A 22,323-nucleotide genomic window follows, 5' to 3' on the forward strand; every position below is an offset into this window, starting at 1 on the left:
CGAACCACAACTTTCTGCTTGAAATCAAATGCTGCCATCAACTCCTGTAGTCCTCACGACCAAAAAGATGCTGCATTGTACAAACTTGTCTTAGCGCTGCACCCCTAAGTAAATAAAGATGTAACTTGTCTCCCTTTCAACTGCAATGCTAGAAGGGCTGACAGGGCTTCACAAAACCCTCCTGTGTTAGGGAACGGAAACTCCTAATGAGATTAGTTGGTGTGTGTGCAGACATTACTTAGCCATGACTAAATGGGCTCTCTTCCTGCAGCCAGTGGAAAATTCAGGGAACTTTTTCCCCCTGCAGCATCAGAGTCCCTCTAACCTTCAGCAAAGCCAGATCCAAAAACAACTCTCCACTTTCTCTCCCTTTCTCTCTCTCTCTCTCTCTCTCTCTTTTTCCTTACAAACATTTTCAGGGCTTTTTTCAGCTGGTCGTGGAAACTATCAGCGTCGGCCAAGGGGTCTTGGGGCAGGGGGTGGCTCAGCAAAGTGGGGAGGGGGAGGGCCGGGCAGAACGCAGAGGACTACAAAGGAAACTGTAAAAAGAGCAAATATATAAACCTGAGAGGGAGAAAACCACAGAGTTTCTTTGTGAGCTGCAGTGACTCATTTTCAAGATGTTGTCTGCTGCCAGTTTCAAACCGGAAGCGCATGGCAATTAGTCTTGCTGTTTCCAGACAAGCCAGAAACTCTCCCGACACTTTTTTTTTTTTTTTTTTTAAAGCCCCTTTTGCAGTTTCTGCGGCAGCCTCCCCCCTTCACCCCCGCACCCCCACGGGCGGCTCCGGGGTCCCCTCCGGCGCCCCCTCGGCGGTGTCACCCCCCCCCCCCGGCTCCCTTATCGTGATGCTGCCCGGGGGGAGGACCGGGGCAGGACGCGGCCGGGGGGCTTTGCAGGGGGTTTGGGGGGACCCCATCCCCTCTCCTACAGCCCCGTCCCCCTCGCAGACCCCTGGGGCGGCGGTGTCCGTGTCCCCCCCCCACCCCCCCCGGTCCCCTCACAGCGCCCAGCCGCCACCCCGCACCCCGACCCGCGGGGGCTCCCCTCTCCGAGGCGGGGGGGGAAAGCAGGGGGTTTTTCGCCCTCCCCGCAGCCCCCCGAAACTTTTGGGGAGTTGTCCCGGCGCGGCAGCACCCGTACCTACCCAGAGCCTGCGGGGCTTTCCCGGTGCCTCCCGGTGCTTTAGAGGGAGCTGGGTAAAACCCCCCGGCTGCCCATGCTGACAGTCCTCTGCGAGCGCTCTGTTGCTCTTGTAACGAGATCCCGATCCCCCCCCTCTCTCTTTTTTCTCTTTTTTTTTTTTTTTTTGTCGGTGTGTGTGTGTGTCTGTGCGAGAGAGAGCGAGCAGGAAGTCAGGGCAGTCAGACAGAGAGCCGGCTCACTTCCTTTCCTGCATTATTCCCCAGGCGGTTTGCAGTCTGTGTAAACAGCCCTTTCCTCCCCTCGCCCCTCTCTCCGGCCGCCGCCGCGCAGCACGGCCGTAGCGCCGGGCGCTCGCATGGCGCAGCCCTCGCGGCACCTCCGAGCCCTCACCGGGAGCCCCGGCGGCTCCCCGACCTCCACCTCTTCCTGCGCTACACCCCCGGGGAGGAGCCTCCCGCCGCCGGGACCGCGGCCCTCCGGCACGGCCCCGCAGGTGACGCTCCGGGGCCGCCTCGGCCTCCCGGCGGGGCGACGGCCCTCAGGGGACGGCCCCGGGGGGGGGCCCGGCCAGCGCCGCTGGCCCCAGCGGCTCCTCCGGGGGACCCCGAGACGCCGAGGGGAGCGGTGCGACCCGGCACGGAGCCGTGAGACGAGGGAAAGGAGGGCTCGGAGTCGAGGGGTGCTCGGGGTGCCGGGCCTGAGAGGGACCGTCCCGCTCCGGACCGCGTCGCTGAGGCAGCGGAGGGGGCGTGCTGGGATGGGCTTAGGTTCTGAGCCTCGCTTCTCAGCTGTGTGTTTGGACTTACTGAAAGGGGATTTGCTAAAGGGTTTATTAAAAGCACTTCCCATGCTTGGTGTTACATCGTTGTATCTCATATATCTTCATTACATCTTCCTCACTATATCCTCACTATATCCTCACTACTCCCGATTTTATTTGGAAACTCCCAGAGTGAGGGACGTGTCTTCTCTCTGCCCAGCATAAAGTGCATCAGCAATGTTAAATACATAATACTTTACAATCGATACTGCGCTGCTATTTCTTTTAACAGATCTACTCTTTTTAACAGATTTATCATTTCTTTTAACAGTCACAAGAGTTACCATTCAAGCAACGCAGCTCCAAATGTTGTCAACGTGAAGTGACGTAGAAGCCGTGATTATTCTTTGCCTCCCTAATGGCTTGTTCCTTGCAATGTCACTGGGAACAAAACTATGCTCCGATGAGATTAAAAAGCTCGTCGCAGTTGGCCACCAAGCATGAGCCAATAGCTTCCGAACAGCTGGCAGTGAGCAGACTGGTGGGAGTCTATGGAAATTGGGTGGGTTTCCCCCTTCTCTTCCTCGTAACGCGGTACTGGCACACCAAATTGCATAACTTTGTCATTTTCTTTAATTCCCTTTCAAGAAGTCATTCTGAATCAGAATACAGATGTGAGGTCTGCTCACTTGGTGTTTCCCAAATAAAGAATCATTAAAATATTTAACTCCAGAAAGCACATTTCCTAGATTAAAACATGCAGCGGACAAAGTCCTTGCATTAAATATCTAAGTCATCAGGGTGCAGGAATCAAGCTTCACTTGGGAAGTACAACTGAAGACCTGATTTTCAAAAGCAGGGCAGCCAGAGGGGCTTTTATGGTCCCAATAACGCAATGTTGGACCAACAGCTGGGGGTACCCACCTTCATCTTCTGCATTTATCTTCCATTAATTTTGTGAAGATGAGGAGAAGCAGAGACATTCCAAAGTTGCCTTGACCAGTACCAGTGGTGTGGAGATCTGAGAGAACAAACTCTCAAAGTCAATATTACTCTTCCAAACCAAAATTTATTTTCTTTTACGCAAAGTAAATAATGCTATGTCCTTAAAAAAGGTTAAAAAATGAACATGTTTATTTATCATGAGCACTAGAAAACCTTTTACAGCACTAGTTCTTCTTTGTCAAGGTAGTGAAGTAGAAAACTAAACAAAGCTGCCATGCTGGAGGCTGGGAAGGCACTGGGGGAGGGCTCTTCATATCACCCCATGGATGGTGGAGAAGAAAATGAGAAATGTGTTCAACTGAAAAAAAAAATCAAGATATGTTGGAAACTCAAATTCAGAAAATTCTGCTGGAAGTGGAAGAAAATGTGAGCTTTTGGCCAGGGCTAGTGATTCTAGTAATATGGATGTCATCTAGAAAATATTTTTTGAGACTACATCTATGTGCTTGATAAAAACACCGTGCTTCACAGAGTTATTATTAAAATTCTCTCATCCATGATATCTATCTAGCTAAATTAGTTTAGACTTAACACTATCCTTAAGGACTAGCTGATACGAAAATACAAGATGGTGAACGAGGAAAATTGCAGGTTTGTATTGTGGAGGAGCCCTTTTCCTCTGCAAAAGCAATTCCACTCAGAAAACCTGTTTGTTAATGTAGTCATAAAAATGCTGGTTATGTTTTTAGCAGGGTCACTAGTCAACTTCTATGTCTCTATTCATGCCTATTCATCAGCGCATACTACCATTACAACTGTTAATTATAAAGCTCGAGTCCTGTCCTTAAGCTGTTGAGATTTGGGGGTTTAGCTTTGGAAGCTGTTGTTCATTGCTCAGAGCTGGTCCAGACAGCAGCTGTCACACTTGGAAAGAACCGGGAGTAACTAGAGACAGCTCCCCTTCCACCAGAAAGGCGCATTACCGCTACTGAGAGCCCTAATCTGATGGGTTCAGGCGAACTCTGCACAAACATATGCACCCAAGATGTCTCTGTGGCCTGTTTATCTAGGGATTGTAGAGTTTGTAAAAGAGCCCGTATTTATAAACCTGGCTTTCTGTTGAAAAAAATTGCCCCAAAGCATTCCTAAGTATAGTGACTATAATTCTGCCTCATTTTCATTAGATTACGTCAATTAAGAAACCAGGCTTTGTCTGTCCTTTCAGATTGTTTCTACTGTATTTTTAAAATGTTCATAAATCTCATGTGCTTCTATAATTAACCTATCTAAAGCAAAGAAAGAAAAACAACAACAAAAAAAAGGCAGATTTGCTGCTCTCCAGAGCTCTGTCTAAGCTCATCTGGCTGAGGGTCATGTCTGTTGGTCTATGTTTTACTGTAATTTCACTCAGAGTCTTCAGTCCCACTGTAATTATAGTATTAAATTAAATAATTGTAATGCCACTTTGCAGTACACATTTTTCCTTAAATGTACATAGATGTTTATAATCATGTATAATTATCGAGAACAAAGTTGAAAGCTGTTGGAAATAATTGTCATTTCATTTACTAATTTAATTGCAAGTATATTTAATGAAAGTATGTATTATATCGCCCTCTCTGAACATTTTGTATTTCTTTCCAGATTACAAGCTCTGTAGTGAAGAGGTTTCGCATTTGTATTGGCCTTTCTCACATCTGCCACTGTAAGTTGTTTGGCAAAATCAGAAGTAACCATTCTTCGCTCTTATTTTCTAGTAGTTCTGGCTTGAATAACCACCTGCCAGGTTGCAGGAGGATTTCCGGGGGATTTTGGAAGGTGGTTATACAGAACCTGATCACCTGAGTTGGAACAACAGCCTAATTCATGCAGGATTTTGGGTTGCCCTCCACAACATAGCTATTTCAAGGCCTTGCAAATGTCGCATCAAAATTGATGAATGTTCCTCTAGCAGGTTTGGCTTCTCTCTTTCACACTTCCCTGTAGCTGGACAAACATGAGTTTCAGAGCCAACAACTTCATTATTGCAAAAAGTCCCGGGGGATCCGTTCTGCTCACAAAGTGGCCTGGTCTTCAGCTTTATCTCATCTCGCAGGCAGCTTCACTGGCAAGCAGAGCCAGTCTGCAATACTGTACAGTGCTAGCTCCAGGGTGTAGCACTGGCTCTAAACCCATGGAAACTCAAAAGAAGGCACTGCACATTGCTCCACTTCAAGCATTATTCCTTCCTGGGCATTTTGCTGAGCTGTCCTGAGTAAAACTGTGAGCTTTACAAAAGGGTTTAGATGGCAGACAATGACAAAACTGTGTGTGTTGTTCAATGCTGGATCCGAATAGCGGGAAAAACAATTGCATGTCAGCATCGAAAGGTTAAAAACCTCATGCCACATTTTCTGGAACAAAGAAATCCTGCAAGTTTCAACCTAGGAAGTTTGCTGTCAGAGGCAGGAGGAGGGCTAAGTGCTTCTTCACACCACGAAGCAAGTATCCTGTGCAGATGGCAGGACCTCAGCAAAGAAGCGGGAGCCTCTTCCCTCCTCCCACGGACTTTAGTTTCCTTGGGGAGCGCATTCCAGTCCCTCCTGGCAGAGGCTGTGAATGAGCATTACTGCTGCGTTGCGATTAGAAATCTGCATGCAGTCTTAAAGGAATGATGTTTTGGAGTCCCTGAGGTGTCCGTCCTGTCCCCTACCCAGCCCGGGAAGGCTGCGGTGCTGGATCAGGAAGGAGTGTTTGGGGAAATGACTGCTTTTACGCTCCTCTTCCTCCGGCACGTTTTTGCTTTCCTGAATGTTTTGCTTTCCCTGTGTGTTGTTGTGGAAGAAAGCACATGACCCAACATGTTTAGATTAAAAGCATCACTTAACGTCTGCTATTTCATTAGGTTTGCCTTCTTAGTGAAAGATTTATAAGGAATTACCTCCTGCGTGCAGTGCAATTGCCTACGATTTTTTGTCATTTCAGGAATGTCATGCTGCCGTGTGCTGAAGGAGCCTATAGCACCTAAATGAACAATCCATGAAAACAGGGAAAGAGGATTCCGGGAATCTTTGAATAACCCCGTGGTCTAATCTAGCCACAAAGATTAACTATTTGAGAGGTCACTGAGCTTCTCTTAAATCTTTCAATCTGTTCTACTGCATTTTTTTTCCCCAGGTTAATTAATTAAAGGTCTGAGGTAAAAGTTTAGTTGCATTTCATCTTTTTTTTTTTTCCTACCTCCCATCTGTTTATTTTATTCTAATCTAATCTCTAAATGTAACTTAACCAAGGTATTTCTGCTGCCAAGTATCACCATAGCATCTGAATATAATTAAACTGCTTTTACTGTTCTCAAATGCTTTTGGTCAAATGGAGCGCGACTCACTGCCACTTCTGTTCAACCCGCACTAATTTTAAGATTTTTAGATGACAAATGAAGCTGTGCAGATTTTGTCTTCAACATGTGACCTTGTAAGCTTTTATGTTTCCCTGTACGACACACACTTGGGGAGACACTTCTTAATTTTCAGTTAGGTGCATATGACAATGTTTTTTTTTTCTTTTAATTACAGTGTATTTGATTATAAGGTTCCAATGTTTGTGTTATCATGTTTGTAGTTACAAAGTTAATTGTCCATGGTCTTGGTGATGTGCATTTTCTAATAATCAATGTTTCCTTAAAGCTTTCCCTGTTCTCATATGCAATAGCCACAATTATAAAACTCATATAAAAGACACATTGGAAAAGAAAATAAATCTTCAAAATGTCTTTGGGCTTTTAAAGCCAAAACTAACCCCTAACCAGCCATTGGTACAGACCATAAAGCACATGCACTGTGTGTTTCTTATGGGAAATGACTGCCATTAGCATAACTGTAGCTACCTTTTGCTTGCTAGAAAATCCTTTTTCGAAGTCACGTAACACAAAACAGTTAAAAAATGAATGTATCTTCTTAATACTTTATGTGTGCATGTATGCTCTTTTTTCTTGATGTACGGTGAAGGAGAGAAACTTCAGAAAACAGAAGAATGTAGTTAGGACCCTGCCACCAATGACCCACAGGTGCTCATGTCTCTCTGCTCTCTATGCAGAGATCCTGGGGAACTTTCCCAGCTAATGTAGCAGCCCAAATAGGTGCTTCAGGGTAGGAGACACAGATACATAGATAAGAGACACACATTCGTATTCTTCCTTTAGCACAGCTAAAATGTGAATTTCCTCTTCTGCTGTCTATGATGGGATGTTATTCTTTTTTTTTTCCCCATACATTTAAAATACAAGTATAGAAACCTTTCAGTGTAGCCATACCCAGATTTGAATCATTTAAACGTGACAGCATTTTGATCCTTCTAAAAACTTAAGTAATGCAGGCTTGCAATGCAAACTTGATTTGTTTCTCCAGAAATTCCCTGTTTCTGCATCTTTCTCATGCTGGTTTGCTATGTATTAGCTCAGGACAGCTCTCCTGTCTGTACCTTAAATATACACATTGAAAATCTGATATCCATTTGCCTACCTGATACCCTTTTACCAAGTACTAATGATAGTTGCAGTTCTAAGAAAATTGCTAATATGCAGCCAGAGCTATGGTTATATGAATATTGTCTCATATTTTGTTGTGTGCTTTTGACCAGTTGTTATCAAGAGATGCCACATTTAAATGGAAAGCTTTTTTGATACAAACCGTATTCTCCTTATACCCAGACTTAGCCAAAGACTGTAAACAGAAGCCAAAATCCACCCTCTTTAAAGAAGCCCTGAAGAGTTAACCATGTGCTTTCATGTTGTACTTAAGATTAAAAAAAAAAAAAAAAAAATCAAGCAACCACAAATTTAGGAGAATGGTTAAGTTGGCTGCTGCCCACCACTAGCACCATCTGGTGAAGCACAACTCTTCCAGGTGAGAAGAGAGGGAAGGCATTAGCTATAACCCTTTTATCCACATTTCAGCTGCATGCAATAACAGATTTAAGCACATTCTTAAAGCTTGGCTGAAGCAAGACCTCCCATCCTTGTGCAAAAGGTGTTGAAGTGGTTTTAGCAACTTTCCTTTGACTTCAGTGGCCTTCAATTATTGTGTAAGTGGTCTTCAGAAGGATCTTTTTTAACACCAAGTTCTTTCAAAATCCTACAGAGGATGTAAGATAAACTTATTAGTCCAACACTCACTTACTCTGCTAAAAGGAGAATGCTGTACCACATAGATTATTGCTTACATTAGCACACAGAATATAGTTTGCATAATTCATGTTAAAAATTGCTTTAAGATGCTATTGGGAGAGAAATTGCAAAAATGGATATACGTAGAAATGTATAGTAAACTATAATGTAAGTGTCTTCAAGTATTTAAAGAGAAAAAGGAAATGTTCTAAACTGTTGGTAAATTTTTTTGGATGCTGTTTATGTTTGAACTTTTCTCCGTTTTCCTGTAGAAACTTCCGTATCCTCTTCCTGTGTCCCTACAAAGTTTTGCACAATGCAGAACAAGAAATGCTACAGGGATTGTGCTCCACCTTTCTCCTTCCTGCTGGGATATCCTTTCTGTAAAGAAATGTAAAGTATGTCATATTTAAGTAAAAATGTTATATTATTCTTTATCTCAGTCATTTTCTGTTATCTGCAGCATATCAAGCTGAGCCTACGTTGGTTGCAGAAGTACACCACTATGTTCACATTTTTATGACATATGAGTTACTCAGCCAAAGGTAGCTCAAATCTATTACAAACTTTCTTGTTTTCCAGAGTCTTATCAAGGGTTCATGTCTAAGCCAAACAAGACAAGGGCGGGTTGGGTTTTTCTCTTCATTGTTTCGATTGAATTAACAGGAAGGGGGGAGTGCTTTACCTGTCTGACACTAGAGCAATATTCATTAGCTCCCACTTCTCACTTGCTTGTCTGTCCAGGCTCTGTCTGCATCCTTGTGGGAATTGTACAGGACTGATTTCTTCACTCCTAGTAATAAATAAGGAAATTAGTAAGGGCCTTGGGTCTGAGCTGCAGTGTCTTAATTCACTCTAAAAAGTCAATACTCACGATTAAAAATAAATAAATAAAAAAACCCAGGACATGAAAAACTTAGTTAATGTTAATGGAGCATGTTCCTGAGCAGTCAGGAGGGTAGGCTTTTGCTGTTGTGCTGTTTTTCTGTATGTCACAAGCATGTTTTATAACCCTACGCATATATAAATGCAGATGTACGCATATATATTTCTCATTTAGATCATTGAGCAGTCTTTCCCCTGCAATAGCAGTAAGGCATGATGGTGATCAAGACTGAAGAGAACTGTTCTGTAGTCTTGTACACTATGACTAATGAAGGTCAGGTGTGTAAAATAATAGATGATCCACTGGGGTATCAAATTAAAATAATGTGAAAAGATAGAGACTTAAAAATATGCAGATGTTTCAGACAGTTTATTGAAATAGCAAGCAGGAAGTAGATGTTTTAAAAATTATCTTTAAAATAACACAAAACAAAATTCATCCCTCTGCGTGGATGAGATTTGCTGAGTAAAAAGTTTCTTATAGTTACCAGCTTTTTAATTTCCTCTTCACCTTTTCTGATAAGGTATATATTTCATTGTTTTTTTTTTTTGTCTTTCTTTTAGTGATAAATAAAACAAGCAAATAGAATAAAAGGAAATGTTTAGACTTATAGGAAGTTAATAGTATGAAGAGCAAAATAATGTAGTCAACAAAATTGTTTTAAAATTGTGCCTTCACTGATTACCAAACTGATTAAGAAGTTTTATTAGTTAACCTTTATTTTATTTGTTATTTATTTCACTTGTTTATATTATAAGGTTCTTCCCTTTTATTTCTGTAAATACTATTTCTTTGATAATAAATAATTTAGCTCAAGGCTAACAAGCAGCAATGTCCCTAAAATAACCCCATGTTTAAAACTAGCACATTGACACTGTAAATTGATGAGGGTGATAGTTTTCCAATAAAAATCTCGAGATTGCAGTTAGCAGTGGGAACTATACTTCTGCATGTGGCAATCATTTATGATTGTGTTAGAGCATTCTGCTTTTGTGGTTAATGGACTTGACTCCAGTTCCTGTTCTGCTCAGGCTCCCTCATGTCTAAACTAACAGACCTGTACTGAAGTCATTGGTGTCACCCAGAATTTCACTGAGCTAATTATGAACAATTTTGAACCCCTATGGGTGTTACAGAAAGAAATATTGGCTTCCCAATCCCAAAAAGAGAGAAACAACTTTAGTCTATTCTCTTAAATGAATTAGGCTTTTGTGGTTACACACCATGAGTATGTGAGTGCAGGTGAGTAAACGTATGCCTGTTGATTCCAAATGTCAGTGTGTTTGCATGGATATACCTACCGTTTCTCCCTAATAATCCAACTTTCTCATTAATAGAAATGATCTCAAAGGTCCAACATTAAGTTCCATGAATACTCCACAAATATTAGCTCTTGGAAAGAAGACAATTTTAGTGCTATATCAGGAGGAAGCGTAACTGAACTCAGCAGGCCATGGACAAATGTGAGTCCATGTGGTGAGATACTATAAATGCCTTAACCATGGGACTAGAGGCAATTGTAGTTTGCACTTAGTAGGCACCGGAAAAAAGAAACAGTCAAAATATTTAAGGCCATGTGAAGACAGACTTCATGGGCTCTTCTTTTCTGCAAGAGACATAAATTCATCTCTTGTTCAACATGCACGAGAGGCTACAAGGAAAGACTGGACTGTCTTGGGAGCCAGTGGTATGCCAGTAAAACACAGATTATTTAACGGCCTTGGACCTGCTCCTCCTTCTCTATATCTTTCTTCTTTGGTGTTCCTGGCTCTCTAGATAATCTTGGTTTGTTTATCAGAGCCTCATGAAACCACATTTCAGAAGGCATACATAACTCCGTTCTGCTCTCTGGATTAACCTCAAAAGCAGTGCAAATTGTTCAATACCTTCCCCCAGAGGTTGCAAGAGTCTTCCTTTCTTGAAGACATCTGTGTAAAATTACACATGTGCTAGTGATCTCAACAAGAACAACATTTGTTAAAAACAAGGTGAAAATTCATTGAAAACAAAAGAAATGTGTATTTTGCCCTAATTTATCAGTTATACTTCTGATTGACTATATTAGATAAGACACTCTCAACTGAGTTTCACAGAGGAAAAAAAAAATTAGAAATAAGTAGATTAGCGAACAGCTTGCTTCAGTCTCCAGAGGGTTCTCTTGTTGCACAGCCAGACTGACAGTGTTGAGGCCACTGGCTCTCTGAACTAGTTTCCCCAGCCACTTATGTGCATAAGTTTGTAAACTCATCGCTTCCTCTAGGACAAGTAGAAACCTTCACACTCCCAGACCAGCATTAGTAAAAGCGGAGTTATGAGATGTATAGGCAGTTGGTTTCATTTGATGCTTGTGCTAACACGTTATCACTGAGTCACTGCTTGGCAGGGCCACAGTGGGAACCTGGGCTCTGTGGAAGTGGACAGGGGATGCTCCAGTGAAAGACTCTTTAATGACAGAAAAAAACAGCCTCTTGAAAGTATAACGATGATTTCGGAGTCTGCATTCTCAGGTTTGTTTCTTTGTTTGAACCTTGTTACAAACACCTCCAAACAATTATTTCTTCATCCCCGAAATAAAAACTGCTTTGTAATTTGAATATTTAAAAACAAAACACAAACAAACAAAAAAGCACATGTATATTTCTATGAGGATTTTACTGAGGTAAAGCCATAAAAAAGATGAGTGCTCTGTATAATTCTGAAATCTGCAAAGATAGAATCATTTCTTGTGTCTCCTGTGGGGGAGGTAACCAAGCTGGGCACTTACCGTGATGCTGAAAGGGTTTCCTTCCTCTTCCTCACACTTCCCCAATTACCATGGTCTGGTAGAGTCCATGCACTCAAGGGTCAAATCACTAAATCATGGCCATATGTCATACTTAGAGCAGGACTGCATCTACCCCTGCAGGTCCCACTGATTCCACTTCCATTTCTCTTCTGCATGCAAAAACCTTTCTTTGGTGTCTGACAGTTCCCTCGGTCGAGCAGAACAGCCGTCAAGGGAGTTTGTTTGTGAAGAAACAAAAATGAGTCACAGGCTAAAGATTAATTTAATAATCTAGAAACAGATGCCCTTGAGGATGTGTGGTCTAGTAGAGGAAACAGCAACTTCTACGATGCCTGTCTTTCTCCCAGCAAAAATCACCTCTGTCTTGCTTCCGTGTGGCTTTGCCAGCTTGTCTTAAGGTAGGTGCAGGTTTTGCCAGTTTAGAGACCTGTAGGCACAAAGAAAATCTGTAATTGTAGCATTTCAGTCCTTTTAATGACTTTTTCTGTTTACAAAACTGCTTAATTTCCATGGAGCTCTACCAAAACAGAGTCTGTGCCTCTTTTCCAAGATGGATGTTGTTTCATCACCTCTCTTTGATGTTCTGTGTAAGTATTGAGTGAGGTGAAAGAAGGAACTGAGATGTTGTGGGTCTCATGGGAATGGTGCCAGGAAGTGCCGAGCAGTTATTGACAATGGTCCTCTGCTTCAGGAATGGAGAACTTACTTAGCTGCTTCAAGTCTTTTCTGAACTGTGAGAATATTTCATATCTTTAAGGGGATCTGCTATCTTGCAGTGATTTGGAAATCACCGTATTGTCACCCTCCTCGGTCTGCGGAAAAAAGGGAGGTCATCTGTCTGAAAGATACGTATTTGTACTTACATGAGGAGGAGAAGAATCTCAGGAATCAAAGTTAGGGCTTCTGGCATTATATGCTAGCCTTTTCGATTACATTGCTTAAAAAAATGGGGGGGGGGGGAGGGGGCAGTCTCTGCTGGCAAGATATCACCCTGTCACTCCACAAGTTACATGCTAGTTGAATGACTTCATGCAAGATTTCATGCAAGATTTACACTTAAGAAGTCATCTGTCTGTGAGATGAGGACAGGATTCTTCCAGGGCATAGAAGAGAAAATATCAAAGATGGAAAGGGCATGGAAACCTTTTAATCTAATCTCTTTTATTTCCTTGTATGTAGCATGAATAAGGTCTGCTCAGAAGGGCTATCAAGCAAACAGCATGTGAAGAGAAGAGAAGAATTATCAAAGTACTTAAAATGTGTTCAGCTATGTCTGATACCTAATAACATATATATTGATATCCCAAATTAAGAGGTATACCTTCAAATGTAGCTCTTTGTGAGCTTATGCAGACAACAGAAATTGTTTGTTCACTAACATTAATGCTTATGTACAGCATTGCTCTGCACTGATATGAGATTACAGTACACTACTGGTGCCAACATTTGGGGTTGAAGAAATTTATTGATCTGTAAGATGTGAACTGAAAATAGTTCAGATGTGGCTGCTTTGGACTGTCATTGTTGCATAAGTAGTTTCGGGAAGACCTTGCAGTGATGTCGTAACCAAAGGTCTCAGACTTTTTTGTCAAGAACACCAGTAAAATCCCTGCCAATAAACAAACAAACAAACAAACAAACTGTTGTCACATTTTCATTCCAGTATTTTGGCAGTTGTCATTTTGCATGTTGTAAGCCAAAAGCACTGAAGAATTAGAATCTCTTCCTGTTTAACGTCTTACATGTCTTTAAATCACAAAAAAGAAAAAAGAAGAAAAACAAAACAGATAACAACCAAACCCCTATTTTCAGTCAGATACGTATTTGGGATTTTTTCGAACAAGACTGCATTTTGAACATCAAAGTTTACTGAGAATTAGGATTAATTTGCTAGTGGAAAAAGAGTTGTAGCTGTTTATACTAAGCATTCAACAGGTAAGGATCAAGCCTCTGACCACACATTTTTTCTGTGTGGTTTTTCAGGTGTGGTTTTTATTATGTTCTTCCTCAAAATTGCGAGAACAGAACAGTTTCTGTTATGCATGTTAAATTGATTAACTTATAGATCTCATTAGGAGAAATATTATGCTCAGCAGATCAGTTGCACATTTTTCTAAAGCTTTCAGCCTGGAAACAACATACACACTGTGGTGGAGTGTATGTGGTGTTAATATCTAGAAATTTCAAAGTAGCCTTAGTCTCTCATTTATAAAAAAAAACAAATATCCTTCTAAGTAACATGATGATCAGCTGAAGAAATGTTATACTGTGGCCTCATTAGCATCAGAATTTAGCATATAAATTCTTAGGAAAGATAATAGAGCATCTTTCAAACTGTCATTTCTTCCTTTTTTTTTTTTTTAGCTATGATGCAGAGATTTTCTTCTGCTAGCTAAGATTATTTTATTTGTTCTTTTCAAACCATGTCAGCATTTATTTGGCCTCTGCAGATCCTCATTCCATTTTGTTCTTTTTATTGATCCTTTCAGGCCTAAGGCGCTGTATTTTCCCTTATTTTTTTCCTTTTTCAAATATGTGTTTTCTATACTTTGAGGATATATCAATAAGTTTGGCTTTCTTTGCCAAAAAAAAAAAAAAGGTTTACAGGTCTGGGTTTTATTTTATATTCACATTTAGATTTTTTTTTTATTTGTTTTTGCAAGTATTCTGAGGGAATCATTTTGCTTACATATTTTTTTCTTTATAAAAGCACTCAAATTCTGTGCCTATTTATTTTAAATGTTGTCATGTTCAGCTATCTGCAAAATAAAATTCATATTCAGCTCATTCCTGTTTCAGAATAAAAGAGACTAAGGATTTAGGAGGCAGACAGGAAGTTGTGCCCTTTTGACCCAAAGGACTAAGAGGAAGGTTGGGAAGCAGATGATAAAGAAAAGGCAAAGGAGGAGGTGACTTGTATGCATTGGTCATAGATCTTAAATTTTTTAAGTTATCATATTAAGAGATAAAGCAATCCCAGGCAGAATGTGAATGTATGTTGTAGTCCACCACACCAGGTTGACTTTTTCTCCTTGCCCCTTGGAATCATAATTTGGATGTAGCTATTCCAGCACGCTTCATAAAAAGGCTTTCTCAAGACTGGCTTTTATGATCCTTTCAAGAGGTCCTGTGTGAAATGACTGTTTCTGACCACAAAATGCTCTTGCACAGTTGTGCCAGTCTAGGAAGTGCACATTACTATGGCAGTAGAGGAGGCTAAAGCTACTCAAATACTTGGGATCGTGATTTCTTTTCTGCACATTCCTCTTCTTCACTCTTTAAAATTTTGTCATTTTCTTCTTGGCAGTTATATACTTCTCTATCTTGCAGTTTTTTTATCTTTTCCCTTAATATTTATCATTTTTACATCTTCCCAGCCCTCTTGGTAATCTTCCAGTGCTTGTTGGAAAGGAAAACGGGGCAAACCTTATCTTTTCCCTCTCTGCAGAGGAAAATTGAAAGGATGCAGGCAGAGAGATGGAGAGAGATGGAAGGAAGGCATGCTGCTGCTATGGGAGCCTTCTCTGCTTTTCCCCTTCTGCAAGAGATTATCCTTGCAGAGCCCTGCAGGATCCTGTGGACTGGTGACAGGAAGGGGCTCCGAAACTCTTGCCTGAAATAGAAAACAGGTAATATAATCCTCCTTTTATCCCACAGGAACTTGAGGATGAATGGGTGTGCCCAGCAAGTGTGACAGTGAGGCAAGAAATTAGAAGCAGAGCCCTGTGGAGTTCCCACACAACAAGCTTCACCAGGAGACTAAAAGAGGAAAACGGGCAGAGATGTTGGGACTGCGCTTTATACATCTGCTTGGCAAGAGGAAGGACAGGCAAAGGAAAGAAATGGTGCTGGTCCCCTCCTGCATTGCCCAGAAGGTGCAGCTGGGACAGTAAGATAAATCACTCCCACCACCGTCATTTCCCCAAGCGGATGAGGACCTGGGGAGGAAGTCTTGCTGCCAGGGTGTCCTCCTGCTCCTCCTGGCCTGGGACAGCTGAGAGCAGTCCTCCTGAGACCTTAAAGCAGACAGAAGGGCCCGTCCAGTAATGCAAAGCAACAGATATGTAGGTGCTTTTCTCATAGCAAGGTTTTCAAAGTGACAATTTATGCCTTGTCATAGATTTTTCTCAGTGAGTCAAACACCTTGTCTTAAATTAAAACTTCTTCCAAACAGCTCAGACATTTGATTTTGTGACCCTTATATTTATTAAACCAAATTTTCCTCCGTCTGTTGGATTGCAATGTTATCAGAGCTTGCATTTTCAGGCAATATATATACCAGACGAATTTAAGCTTGGTAAGCAACCCAAGACCGCAATAAAATTGTGGTAGGGATGCAGTTGGTACAGACTCTTCAGATTCATGAAATATATAGGTATAACAACACAACTTTGTACTTACATGGGTAAATGCACATGTTTCTCATAAACTCAGTGAGTTCATTGGTGTTGATCATGTTTGACAACTTTTACATATACTTGTCCACTTAACATCTTCCCTATACATTTGACTCTTGGCAATGAATAAAATATAAAGCTGCTGATAAGCTGAATTGCATGTTTCCACTTAAATCTGCATTCCTTGTTGGGTTCCTTTGTTGGTCTTCTTTAGAAATGCCCCAGTATTTTGCCTACTGTGTTTGCAGTATACCTGTACTTAATGCTTTTTCATTTCCTTTGTCTAGCACAAGATGCTGTTCTTCCACAAATTTCCAGGGAGAGTGAGAGAGAGAGAGAGAGAAATGTTAATTTAGGAAGTAAATCTGCTCAGTGTTTTATCCCAACATCCTGTCCTCCTGCTGCTTTTTATATGACCTTTTGCACTGCACAGAATTCATTACTATTGTAAAAAAACATGTTTTTCTTTCTTACAAAATTGCAAGGAGCCCATGCCCTGCTTTAAAGTGGACAGTATTCACAAATGGCAAAAATATGCCTTCTTCCAAATCCTTTTCATTCAGCAGCAGCTCCACAAGTTTGCTAATTAGACCCACTAAACAAAAACACCCCAGCAATAACACTATGCAGAAGGAAAGGAGAAAACATCATTATTGCAATTTTATTTACCATTTCACTGCAGGACAGCCCAGGAACCCTAACCAGGTCAAGACTTCATTGTGTCAGGTGCTGTACACAAAAAATAGCAGTTCCTGCTCCAGGAAACGTGAAATTTGTGCACATATTTATAGCCAAGTTTGTGGCCCCATGGTAACTCATTTAGTGATTACCTCCACAAATGCTAGTGTAGGCACCCAGAAACATTTGTTGCAGGATACAAACATCTGTGGTTTCCCCCGGGGCTGAAGCCCAGTGTACTTTCCCTGCCACAGAAGGGTAATAGGGCCTTAGAGTAAATGGAGTGGAATAAGACCCAAAACACTTTGCGTTCTTTAAATGAAAGGCACTTTATGCACACGTATGTTTACTGAAAGGCCTTTCAAAGACGCGTAATTATGCAGGCATCTTTGTATAATTCGCCTGGGTCAATGCTAATGTTGGAAAGTACTTATTCTGCGGGTCAGACATATTGCTGCACTGTTCAGCTGCTGGCCTGTGTGTACGTAATAAATCACTCTGCAGAAGAACTCGACTAACCTGTATCTGTCCTAGCTTTTTTAATTGCAGACCACAAACACTGATAGAACATAAAATGTTTGCTCAGTCTAGACTGAGTGGGGAAATGGAGGCTCACACTGCATGTGCTCTTCGGGGAGTACCTTCTGCTCCTTCCAGGGAGGCAAAGTCTGTGCATGACACCAGAAATACCAGACTGCATAGAAAAGCAACAAACACTAATAGTCCCAAACGCTTCTTTAAAAATCATTTAGGTTAATACAAAGTAGTCAGGTCTGCGTGAGTGCGTTTAGGCCCACAGGGAGTTTGGAGGTGCATATAGTGTCTCTGAAAAGCGCTGGGTTCACTGCCAGACCCCTGGGTTGGAGCAGCAGGTGAGATAGCACTGCAGCCTCCCCAGTCAATTCCTAAAGGGGACATAGTCCTGCGCTCGCTGAAGTGGTCTGCAGAGCTGCAGAGGCTGCCATCAGAGACGTGTCAAGTGGTGCCCGATGGCGTGCTGGCCCTGGCGTCGCTTCCTGTGCCAGATCAGGTGTGCAGGAAGGGCCGCCCGACCAGCCGGCTGGCGGGGGTGAATCTGCGACGTGAACCCATCGTTGAGGATCACGTCACTGCCACAAGGTCTCTTCCTGCAGACAGGCAGCTGCGGGGAGGGAGGGAGGGAAATCAGCCTGCTCCTCCGGAGGAGGTGAGACACTCGGGCCTGGGGCCAGCAGGGCTGCTGTGGCTGCTGCCTTCCCAATGATGGCCACTCCTTGCCCCCACCCTGGCAATGGCCATCTCCCCGCCACCAGTGCAGCGAGACCCTTTGTTGTTGCGGTGTTTGCCATCTGAAAGCCCCATGGTGCCTGAAAACCCTCAGCTTTGGGTGGTGGGAAGGGGCACACCACACCATCTGTCAGCTTCGCTCTGTTCAGCGAGCCCAAGGCTGCCGTTTGAGGGGTATGGTCTCCATCTTGAGCCACAGCGTGGGCCCACAGGCCATAGGCAGCATGGCTCGCTGGGGTGGTTTTACTGCCTGCCCATAGCTCATGTGTTGTCACAACACATTGGCTCTTTGTTATGGAAATCACGCCTTCCTCTGAAAATAAAGTCACTTCCTTGCTCTGATGAGTGCTGCAGAAAGCTTGAAAATATGACTCTGGTGCAACAAAAAAAAACACTCAGGATCCAGAAGGCAAATAAAAACAACTCCAAATGCCATTGCTTTTTCTTTATTTGTAAGAACTCTCCATCCCAGGGAAGCCTGATTCATGATTTCTACAATGGTGGGGTGGGCCATGCTGTTGGCCATGCATGGGGTGCAGTGGCCTTCATCTTCCCTGAGGTGAAAGACAGCTGCCAGCTCCCTGTGCTGAGGCAGCAAGGTGGCGGAAGGAGCCACACATGGTGTAAGACTTGCTGGCCTTTCAGGACTGATGGATGCTCTGAGAAAAGGTAACGCTCATGGCTTTGCCTGGCATCCAGCTTGGAAAAGTGTTGTGGAAATGGAGACACTCCTTTAGCCGACTGTCCCTTTTTCCTGTGAGCCGTAATGGGCTCCCCAAAGACCTTCCTAAGAGTCTCCAAAGCAATTGTTTAAGGGTAGTGCCAGCAACAGTGGAAAATCCTCCAGATGGCAGAGCTCCACCCAAAACAGGACCCTTCAAACGGCATCCTTGCAGCCCTGATGCTCCTGTTGGCACTGGTGCCGTCAGCCACCACGGGGCCCCTCACGCCGCAGCAGAGCTGGAAGCCAAAGGCAGGAATTCCTGACTCGGCTGACCTGAATCCAAATATCAGAGATTAAGCATGAAAAAAATAAATAAATAAAAAAGCAGTTAACTCTTTTCAACTGAGTTAATAATTAATGCGTTTTCCAGGCTTGTCTCTGTCTGGCTGGCTGCAGGAAGCAATGCCCCAGAATACCCTTTGAGACACTGTTTTCATGTGTTGTCTTGGCCCACAAGGGTCACAGAAACAGCACACCACCTGGGACGCTGGGGTTGCTCAGCCGGCATCAACGCAAGGGCTGAACACCCGTGCTCCCCTGACTGGGGCCCAGGATTGATGGGCATCAATCTGGAAAAGGCTTTAAAGGGTTACCGGGCTGTGAGAGGGAAGGGTGGGGAGCGGAAGGCGAGGGGGAACCGCGGTACTATTACAATCGTCAGATCAAGTCACAGGGTGGAGGAGGATTTTCCAGATCCTCTGACCTTAAGGTTGGGGAGTGAAAGGAAGAGGAAGCACATTTGCACAGATCCTCTGTCAGAGCTTCCTCAGGGAGGGGCTCGGTCCTTCTGGCTCTTTGCTACATGCAGGGCAATACACACACATAGGCACAGCTAAATAAACATAGGAATGAAGTTCAAAGTAGACCCCCAGGAGAAAACCTAATCTGTGGGAACCTTTTATTAACACTTGTGTTCACCAACCCCTCATATCTTAAACATTAAGTGTTTAACCAGCCATGAAAGAAAACATTTGCTGGGTACCAGGAATACCTTGCAGTTCTGCAGCACTTTCTAAGGTTTTCCAATCACCTTATGAGCCATTAAGCTTGATTACGCTTTTGGGTAGGCACTTTAGAAGACTCAGAAAAGTAGAGAAACTGAGGCATAAAAAGTGGATTAGTTTGTGGGGATCACTTGGGAACCCTGTGGTAGAGCTGGGCAGAGACTAAAGACCCCGTAGTTACCCATCACTTACTTTGCACCTGATCCAAAGCCCATTGAAAACACCAGGATTTTTTTTATTGACTTTGGCTTAACCTCTTCTGCCACAAAGACATCATCATTTGTGTTTTATAGTACATCTCTCCTGCAGAAACAAATGCCTGAATCCTCAGCATAGGTTTCTGAGACAGTAAGACATATTAGAAATAAGCACGACAGAATATATCTCATCTCACTGTTTTACTTTTTTTTTTTTTTTTCCTCAAAAAGTGATCATCGAAAGTAGCAATTCAAAGGTTCATTGACAATACAACAAATGTCTCCCATGTTTCTCTCCTTCTCCCTTGTTTCTCCTCTTGGCCTTTTTTTTTTTTTTCCCCTCATTTTGTTTTCAAGCTACAGGAAATGTTACTGTGGGCCATTTTAGATTAGACAGAGCATTCAGTCGGTGAGACCCTCCCTAACAGCAGATTTCGAAGGACAATTAGGACATTATAACAGTGAAGAGGCACTCAGACCTGCAAAACTGCAAAACTGCTCAGTAGTTTGTTTCCTACTCCTGAATAATTCAGCTCCTGCAAAACATTGAAAATAATCACCTAACATGCAAGGATTTCATCTCCTTTTGGTACAAGAACTGCCCCGCCAAAGTGTCAAATTCAGTTAAGTGCTCTTTTGCACATTTTTTCTGTTGACATACAGTAACGATACAGCTCTTCAAGTGACCACATATTTTAATCTTTTGACACAAGGTAGTGTTTACACAGTGTTCTGTTTATCACAGTGCAGAAGAAACAGACCCTTTAAACAATGATGTGCAAGCCCTTCAATCTGAAATTTTTATATCAGGGCACCACTGAGCCAATGCAGCTGAACATTACCATGCTCTGTCTTTGTAATGCTTCTTTGCTCCCAGTCATCAGCGTTGGTTTGGTCTATGTATTTCTTCCTCTTACTTCTGGGTACTTTGCTCCCATGAAAGAGATAGTGATAATATTTATTGCCTATTACCTTCTGGAGGCCTAAATTTTATTCTAACAAGGTAACAAGGACAGCAGTAGGCCACTTCTGATTAGATTTTATCTCTACCCATTGGAAAAAAAAATAAAATTGCACAGATAAAAAGACCTAGACATAATGAGACCATTAAATGCTGCTGCTGTTTCCATAAAGCCCTCTCCTTCAGGGACAACTAAAATCTGTTGCCTTTCTGTTTTACAATTGCTCGTGAAAGCTCTTTGCCATCAAGAGGTCTGTCAATAGCAAAACCAAGCCTCCAGCACATCCTGCTAGCTGCTGGATTTCTATGAGCCCGGTCTTGGTGCAGAGGCAGCACTTGTAACGCTGGTGAGCAACCTCTTCCAGGTCAGCTCCAGCTCCAGCTCTGCCCTGCTGAAGGTCTCCAGGGTGCTGGGTGTAAGTCTCCCTTGAGAGGCTGTGGGGTGATGAGGAACGGCAGGAAATGGCCTTTCCCTTTGACTGAACTCAAGCGAGAATGGCAATCGCTTGCTCTTTCTGGAATATGCAGTACAAAAATTCAGCCTTATCTCCCAGTGCTTGATAATGTCTGCCCACACCAATGCCGTCTTGATAAATACTGTACATAAGAACTAAATATTCATTAAGTTTTGCTCTATTTAGACTCCCAAATGCTTCTGAGTAACCCAAATATTCATGATCGCTAAAACTCTGTCTTCACTTTGTAACTGCTGAGAAAATTGCAAACCTGCAATAACCTGCAGGCTGGACTTCCAGACTCAATGTCAGAGCATCTTTAGCATCAGCAATTCATCCAGTAGCTGCAGCTTGTTGTAGGTGCACTTGTACTCCTACACTGCCAAACAGCTCCCTTCAGTACAGATTTTGCTTGCTCAGTTCTCTGCTTGCTGACCAAGGCAGCACAGCCACATCACTCACATGCTCATCTGAGCACCAGTCACCAATAAATGTGAAGTCCAGCCCCAGGTCTCCAGACAGGAAAGTCCTTCCTGGACACGTCACTCCTTTCTCTCTGTGACGGTACCTGCCTTTAACATTTGCATCCCCTTGGAGCAGCGATGTTATTACCAACAGGAGGAAATCCACAGGAATGGGACTTAAACCATACCCCTTACTCACCTAAGAGACAGGAACAACTGCAGGCTTCGTGGGTAGAAACCAAAGGCAAATTTCATTTCTTTGACTCAGCATTCCTTAAACAGCTCTTTGGGAACGTACAGGGAGTCCCAAGCAATAATATCCCATTGCCTATTCCAAAGTTTAGTCACAGGAGTGAGGGGAGGAGGGAGACAGACAGACTTTCTTTTTGAGACTGCTATTCCTCCTGCCTGATGCTGGGAAAGGAGCCATGGACACAGCGCCACAGGCTCTCCAGCAGCAGCCCCGGCAGTGCTGCTGGTGGCGGCTTCCTCTCCTAGCTCTGTAGCCCCC

General features: G+C 42.9%; 1 protein-coding gene and 1 long non-coding RNA gene across 9 annotated transcripts in view; one reads left to right on the forward strand and one right to left on the reverse strand.

Annotated features, from left to right (window-relative positions):
- Nucleotides 1–1,584, reverse strand: part of ELK3 (ETS transcription factor ELK3) — a 35,688-nt gene extending 34,104 nt beyond the window's left edge. The window contains exons 1-2 of one of the 2 annotated variants that reach the window (XM_080579234.1): nucleotides 1,149–1,584; nucleotides 6–539 (exon numbers count right to left, since the gene is read on the reverse strand). The gene's annotated coding sequence lies outside the window, so the exon portion shown is untranslated. The remainder of the gene's footprint in view (nucleotides 1–5; nucleotides 540–1,148) is intronic. The other variant, XM_080579233.1, reaches the window with a different exon arrangement.
- Nucleotides 1,585–2,007: 423 nt separating this feature from the next.
- LOC308189327 lies at nucleotides 2,008–17,270 on the forward strand. Of its 7 annotated transcripts, none has more exons than XR_013946291.1 (7): nucleotides 2,008–2,146; nucleotides 2,239–2,469; nucleotides 4,497–4,557; nucleotides 5,817–6,030; nucleotides 8,268–8,393; nucleotides 10,219–12,253; nucleotides 12,846–13,306. It is a non-coding gene; the product is annotated as an uncharacterized lncRNA (long non-coding RNA). The 7 variants fall into 7 exon arrangements; XR_013946294.1 differs by lacking the exon at nucleotides 2,008–2,146 and having other exon boundaries at nucleotides 2,330–2,469; nucleotides 10,219–11,388; nucleotides 11,850–12,253; XR_013946295.1 differs by lacking the exon at nucleotides 2,008–2,146 and having other exon boundaries at nucleotides 2,330–2,469; nucleotides 10,219–10,344; nucleotides 11,265–12,253.
- The last annotated feature ends 5,053 nt before the right edge of the window (nucleotides 17,271–22,323 follow it).

This window comes from Anser brachyrhynchus (genome assembly GCF_964034855.1).
Source record: "Anser brachyrhynchus genome assembly, chromosome: 1".
Taxonomy (NCBI): Eukaryota; Metazoa; Chordata; class Aves; order Anseriformes; family Anatidae; genus Anser; species Anser brachyrhynchus.